We start from the raw sequence: 8,269 nt of genomic DNA on the forward strand, positions 1-8,269 counted from the left end.
CAAAATGAACACTATGATTAATGCAGAAGTGGGGAGAATCATCAAAATCAATAAGCATAAGCTCCAAGATTGTTTATCCCATTCTATCAGATTGACAACATTCTGTCCCACCTTTTTATCCTAAAAATAACCAGTCTTTCAAAATCAAATCTAGATGATAACTTCTCCATAAAACCCTTTCTCACAGTGCTATCCACTTTTTTTCTTAATTTCCTTTTTTTTCTTAATTTGTTCTTATTTATGGAGCATGTGCAAGATTCCAAGCACTATCTTGGCACCAGAGTTTCTAGGAAAAGTAAGTTAATAGTTATTGTTTGGGGAGAATTATAAGCTTAGGGAGAAAGAAAGTAAATAAACACTTGTGAGATAGCATTAAAAATACATTTTCAAAAAATCTTATTCAGATGATTTCAAATTGGTAATTGATAGCAGGAACTCTATTTTTGATACAGGTAGACTTTTTCTTGTGATAAATGTGTGTGTGTGTGTCATGAAACATATATTTGCACAACCAGTGCCTCAGAGAGCTGAATGAAGAAGCCCTGCTAAGATGAGCTATCAGATCTCAGACAAAAACAAAATGATCACCTTTATTTCTCTGAGAAAAAATAAGATGATCATGTAAAGTAAGCCCATATTTAAATCAGCACAAAGGAGAAAAGACGTTGTAAAAAACACAGTAGATCTAAAAGGGTTTTTTAATTGAAAAGTAAAGGAACAGTAAATTTAAATGGAGTACAAAAATTTGGAAAATATACAAAGAAGAGTAAATGTATATAAAATATCTATTCCTAAGTATGGTGGGGGAAGGTTCAGGGACATAAAACATATCTAAAGAAAACTAAAAACAACCATTGAACAATTCACAGAAATGCATACTCTAATAAATTTATTATGAAAAATATTTTTCTTCATGAAGAAGAAAGAAGGAAGGAAGGGAGGGATTAATGGAAAGAAGGAAGAAAAGAAAGAATGGGTGAAAGGAGGGGTACCATATTCACTGCTCTTCACTACTCTGCTACTGCTTCTTGGTGAGCAGAGACTATATACATGTGGAACACCAACTGCACTGAGAATACAAAATTCCAATCTTACACACTCATTGTTAGCACATTTTTAAACAAGTTAATGTTGCTTTGAGGGTCTGAAGCAGCTAGGCTCAAACTAATTTTATGACATTTTTCTGTAAAGTCTTTATAGAAAACCTCTGTACTCCATACTCAAGAAAGTGAACTCCATGAAATCCTTTGCCTGGGCATCTCAATCCTCACTCAACAGATTCTTCTTGATGCTTTCAAAAGAAGACAATTATGTTTTTCATTGTTTGGCCAGCAAAAAAAAAAAAAGCTGTAATGATGTCTAATACAAAATCTGAGTATTGTTCACTATTCTGATTACTTGCTGGAATGCATGCTAATGACTGGTCCTGAATACTATAGATACTAACAATGCTAAATAATTGATAATTAAATCAAGGATATTTTGAAATTATCACCCACATGGTGCTGCTCCCTTACAAAAACCACCCCCTCTATCTTTTAGATGAAATGCTGTCTCCAGTAGTTTTTCTAAATAAAACTGTTTGGGCCTCTGTCATATGCAAAGAAAAACAAGCCCTGCATCTCTGAAGACTGACTGGCAGGGTTCTCACAACAGATTCAAAAGTAGTAGAATACACGAGAGGATGAGATGACATTTTTGCCCAAGAGACACAAAAACATAAGATTATTAAAACATAAACATTATTAAAAACAAACATAATAAAATTCTCCTTTTGTCCTATAATCCTTTTGAAACATAAAAAGAAAAAAAGTGAATTTTGCAAAATTTAGATTTTTCCAAAATAATTTTACTCCAAAGAAATATGAGTTCAATTAAGGATTTTTTTGTTTTATAAATCACTAGAGAAAATCACTAAAGGTGAACAATGAAAGGAGATCTCTGACTTAAAGTTGTCCTGGAATTGTAAAACTTAACTCCCAGGGAACTCAGAACAGTCTTACTGGACTATTTACTAATCAGTGAAACTGGGTTAATATTTTCATTAGTGAAGAGAAATTCAATACAGAAAAATGCCTCAGGAGACTTTAATTGAAATGAAGTAGATAAAGTTAGATCACAATCCACAGGAACAAGGAAGAGAGCTATCCAAATCAGCCAAAGGTTTTCATGAAATGTTTCTAGATGAGAAAACTTCTCATGAACTGAGTTCTTTAGGACAGAGTAATGAGCTGTGGGATGAGAAAAGGACTATTTTATAAAAATAGCAAGTAACAGGGACAGAAATAGCCCAGCATTTTTGAAAAACCACAAGTTATTTGGTAAGAAGATACTCAAAGGATAAGTAAGACTTAACTAGGAAAAACATGGAGGGAAGAATATTTTAGGCAGAGAAAACAGTGTGTGGGCAGTCCCTAGGGAGAGAAAGAACCAGGCACATTTGCAGATCTGAAAGGCGGCCACTGTGGTCAGAGCAGTCTGAGCTAAGGGAAGAGCAAACTAAGGTCATGTTGGACAGCTGGGAGGGGCCAGCAGTTCTTGCAGTGCCTCATGGGTATTTTTAAGACTGTATTTTGTCTTATGTTCATAAGAAACTATTAAGAGTCCCACAGAGGAGCGACACTTTTAAGTGATTGCAATGGATACCATGTTAAGGATGGATTATCAGGAAGCAAGAATGGCCACAGAAAGACCAGAAAGCAAGGCTTTTCATTCTTCCAGGCAATATATGACAGTGTTTTAGGCCAACTTTGTGGTTTGGGAATTAAAGAAAGATAAATGAATATGAATGATAAAATAACTTGAATTATATATAATTTAGATAGGAAGGATCAATTTATTCTATAGCTATAGGGAAATTTAAAATTTGAAGCAGGAGTGTTGGTAGTAATTTAGTATCTGAGTATTCTATGACATGAGTGTGAAGACTAAAAGAAAAGCTGTCCAAAATTTTAAAAATCAGTCAATGAAAAACAGAAAGATAGCTGGGAGCAGTGGTATACCACCTATAATCTGAGCAGCTCAGGAAGACTGAGGCAGGAGGATTGCGAGTTCAAAGCCAGCCTCAGCAACCTATCTAGGCCCTAAGCAACTCAGTGAGATCCTGTCTCTAAATAAAATACAAAAAGGGCTGGGGATATGGCTCAGTGGTTAAGTGCCCCTAAATTCATGCCTCGTACCAAAAAAAAAAAAAAAAAAAAAAAAAGGAAAAGAAAGATATACTAATAGAAAATAATTAAAGAAAAAACAGCTCTTGATGAATTATTTCAAAAAGGGATGATGGAAGAAAGGAATCTGAGATGAACAGACCTTTCTTTAACTACAGAATGAGCAGTTGGAACTTTTAATGGTGTAGAAATAGAAACCATGAGAGGAGATGAGAGATTTAGAAAGTAATAAATAAATTTGCTTTAGGATACACTGAGTTTGTAGTGCCTGTGGGACATCCAAAGACATGTGTGCATGGTTCTGGGTTATGGGAGGAAGGTCTGAAGAGCCATAGAGATTCACAGTCACCAGTGTATAGCTAGTTCTAAAGTCACAGGTTTGGATAATTGCCCAGGAAAAAGTCTTTGAACAGTTCAGATTCTAAACCTCTCTTTTTGTTTAGCCAATTCACTAAAAGCATAAGACATAAACTTCTCATTACCCAAGTTTCTCTCCTGCAATGATATGGACCGTAGCAGCACACTCATGCAATGGAGACAGGCAACAACAACCAAAATGAAAGAAAACCCATACAATTTTCCGAACTCTGTCTTAATCCCAAATTAGTAACAGCTCTCTAAAGAGATTAATAAGTGTAGGCATCCCTAAGGAACAACAAAATTTCCAGAAATAGTGGCCTTCACAGAACAGGCTTTCAAAAACTGTAAAATGTTGAATGTTGACCAGAGAAACAGAAGACAGCCAATGATACTACAATAGGAAATGGCTGAAGATAAAGAAGGAAAACAAGGAAGAATGATGCTTAAAGAGACCAAGGAAGAGATCAAACTCAAGGCAAAAATGTCAAAAATAGGCAGGTGGGTTAATTTATCAAACTCTATTTTAATTATTTTTCTTATTCCTAATTTAAATAACAAATCTTAGGCAATTGTACATCAAAATGAATAACAACCTTTTGAACAACTGTATCTGGTTACAAAGGAAATATAAGATAAACTTCAGTTATGCAGGTAAATTAGCCTTCCTTTAATACCAATCCTTTAGGTGCCACTCAAGACAGACATCAGGGTACCAGTATACAGAATGACTTCACTTTAGGAATAAATTATTGATGAGAGCAAACTATGCCCTACCTTTTAAAAAATAAAGAAAAAAATAAGTAAGTATTTGTAGCAAGTTATGTGAGACAAACCCCACAAACAATCATAACATCAGAATATATCAGTGTGAGGCGATGTTGAAATTGGGAGGTATTGAACTAGACTAGCAGCTCCTTTGACCTTTTGTATTCTCAGCACCTCACATCTGGTAGTCACCAAATATATGTTTGGTGAAGTAGAATGAGTTGATTTCCAAACTGAAGAACCTTGGTTTGCTTTTGTCTTCATGAATGCTTTGGATCTGCTATTTCTTGTCTATATAAGCTGGCTACCACTCACTTATTCTCAATGACTATGTCTAAGCATTACTCCAAAAGCCTGCTTTAGCCTCCCACCCTCTCCACCACCATTTCAGGTTGAGTTAGCTGTCTCTTGTTCATACTGCGAAGCAGTGGGGATTCTCAATGGAAAGCAAATGTACATTTGGAAGTATCTAGAGGCATTTCTGGTTAAAGACTTGAGGAATGAGGATGCTACTGTTTTAATGGACAGAAGCCAGGATGCTGCTAAATAGCTTTCCATACCCAGGAGGGTCCTCCACAACAAAGAATAATCCTGTTTAAAGTGTTGATAATGCCAAGATGAAGAAGCCCTTTGTGTCTCTTAAGTATTTGTTGCATCATATTTAGTTTTTTGCATGCACACTACATTTCAAAGGAATGAATTTTCAACTATTTTATTCAAATATTTGGCACCATGGATCACAACTTTGCACTTACAAACCAAGGACTATAAACTCATATGCTGGGGCCTTGTGTTTATTCATATCGTCTGGACTAGAAACTAAAAAAGGGTAGGTATTCAATGAATTCCTGAGTATCTGTTACTTAATTCTTCACCATTTGAAATTTGTCTTCCAGCTCTAGTCCATTCAAATAATACAGAGGAAACTTGACAGCTTGTCATCTTGGTGTTTTAATTTAGAATGTGTTGTTACATGCAAATGTGGATTTTTTATTCCTCAATACTCTGTATAAAATTTTGAAAGTAAACTCTTTCTAAGCATGAATCCTTAGGGTCCTATACCACTCATATTTTTCCATTATATAAAGTTTCCCTTTCTTTCCTTCATTGGCTTTCTGTCTTTGTTATAGTTCCCTAGACATGGTAAAATAGGCCACAAAACTTAGGGCAAATATATTGACCAATAATTTTCACTGGGAAAAGATCTTTGAAAGCCTAAATTCATCTTCAGTTATGGCCACCAGTTCTTCTTATGTGCATGCTAATTTACCTACTCAAAGAACTTGTGTAGGTAAGTTGGGCATTATTTCTGTACTGAAATCCATGATGCCTATTCCTCCATTAGTTCTGTATTTTAATGTTCAATGGATTTGCTTTCCATTCTTTGTTCAGCTGGTAACTTGTGAGGCCCCCTCAAGGGATAATATTAGCTCCTCTGAACAATCTGGGCAAGAGATGTCAACTAGGCAGAGGATGCTGGCACTGGAGCTCCTGGGAACTGAGCATCTGTCTGACTTCCCACTGAGCTCATCTAATGCTGTGCCCCAAGGTGCATATTTTCCCCTAACCTCAGTGGCTCTACTGTTAAAGCGAGCATAATATTTACTACTCCCCTGTCTTTAAGGAAAGGGAGATCATGGTAGAATAGCATAAACAAGGACTTTGGAGTTCAAAAGGCTTGCCTTTGAGACTCCATGTTGTTATTCTTCAGCTGTGTGACCAGGCATGTCTTTAACCCCATTTTCCTTATCTGTTAGGAGATTAAAAACTACTTCAGATGCTAACAAATTAATGCATGCAAATACTTAGCAAAGGATCTGACATATCCTAGATATTTGATAAGTGAAATCCCCTCATATTTTCCAGTAATTTTGTTTTATGTTATCCTATAACAGTGAGTTGGAGAATTTAACTATATGTCCTACTTTGAATTCTATTTTTTTAATGAAAGAGAAATGAGTGTATTGAATCACAGCAACACATTTTGTCCTCTTCATGACCAAAATATAAAATGTAGCAATGAGGGGCACAGGGTGGATTTTCTTGGTCCGGCTTGGTATATGGTAAGAGAGTTTAATGTGCTTGGCTGATAAAGTATTCCCAGGTAACTGTCTCTTAAATTAGTAGCATGCTAGCCTTTTATTCTTTTCAATTTTCATGTAGCTGTCTCTTTTCTATCAATCACAGGGACCAGAGATTCCAGCTGGTTAATATGTTGCATACTGTGAAATAAATGCTATTTTAAATTAAGTCACTATATGGGAACACACAAGAAGCATATAAAAATCATTTGACTTTTTTGACATTTCCATATTTTTTGCATATTAAAAGGACAACTTCCAAATCTCCTCAGCAGTCTATAACAGAGATTCTCAAGGGAAATACTGAGTCCTAAGAAATACTCTAAATGCAATTGAGACTGAGATTCTCAAGTGGCTTCATGGTGTAATTTTCTTTTCCACAGACTGGATTTTGTGCCTGGATGATCACTTTTCCTTCAGCAAGATGTAAACTGTATTTCAGTTGCTGCTCTTGCATATTTGGAGTTCCAAAGCATCTTTGATTGCTGAGACATTGCATATTGCAGTTTTAATGACGTGTTCATAGGAAATTAATCTGCTTCCACAAGGACTGACATTCATTGCACCTGCTCTGGTAATGGGAATTGCTTATGTGTTTGCCAAGTGGATGGCTTCCTGAGATCAATGTTCAAATGTAGTATATTATTAAAAATAATAACATACTGAAGACCCTGCATAATAAGCCATATAACACAACATGGAATAATATACAATAATTCACCACAGGGTAACACAATCTCAAACACCATAAGATATGATGACATGCCATAATATGACATAACATACCATAACATGCTGTAATCCATGGAAACATAACACTGTATGGTGACACAACATAAGATAAATCACATACCATAGCATACCACAATATATGATAAAAGACTGTAATTGGTCATAACATTATAACAACACTATGTAACATGCACAGCATGTGAAAACATGCTGTGATGTGTGTTAACATGTTGTAACATGCCTATATACAAAATCATAACATGGCAGGTACTAATATGTAACATCATTGTTAACATGCTATAAACATACTACAAACTATGATAATGTGCTATGGAGTCCACAGCATGCAATAACATGTGATGGCATAACATAATACACTAAAACATATCATAACCCATGGTACATGAAGGTAGATTATAACATGTCATAACATGTGACAACTTACCATGATGTGTCATTCCACAAGATGAAATAACTTATGATACCATGCCATACCATTTCATAGGATAATGCCATGCTATGTCATAGGATAGTATGCTATAATATACTGTTACATGGTAATGTGCCTCCACATAACATAGTATGCAATAGCATTCTCTAATATGGCATAACATGCCATAATATATCATAAGACATGCGGTGGCTAGCTTTTCATCACTGGGACCAAAATATCAGCCAAGAACAACTCAGAGAAGGGAGTTGGGCTCATAGTTTCAATGGTCTCAATCTATGGTCAGCTGACTCCATTGCTATGAGGTGTGGCAGAGAATCATGATGGCAGGGCAGAGAAAAATTGCACAGCAATGGCAGTCAGAAAGCAGAGAGGAAGAGAGGAAGATGCCATGGACAGACATGGTTTAAGCCATGGTCCTGGTGACCTACTCCTTCAGCAATATCCCACTTACCTACCTTTATCACCCAGTAGTTCATTCATATTATTAACCGATCAATTGCATTAACCCATCAATGAGGTTACAGCTCTCATGATTTAATCATTTCACTTCTGACTATCCCTACATTATTAACACATGAGTTTTCAGGGGACATTAAAGATCCAAACCATAACAAGATAACAACATAGTTATGGTAATATGCACTAACATACTGCCGCAGTCTTGGCTGGGCACAGAATCACGAGCCACCACACACCTTGTAGATTCAAAC

Source organism: Ictidomys tridecemlineatus, chromosome 10, assembly GCF_052094955.1.
Source record: "Ictidomys tridecemlineatus isolate mIctTri1 chromosome 10, mIctTri1.hap1, whole genome shotgun sequence".
NCBI lineage: Eukaryota > Metazoa > Chordata > Mammalia > Rodentia > Sciuridae > Ictidomys > Ictidomys tridecemlineatus.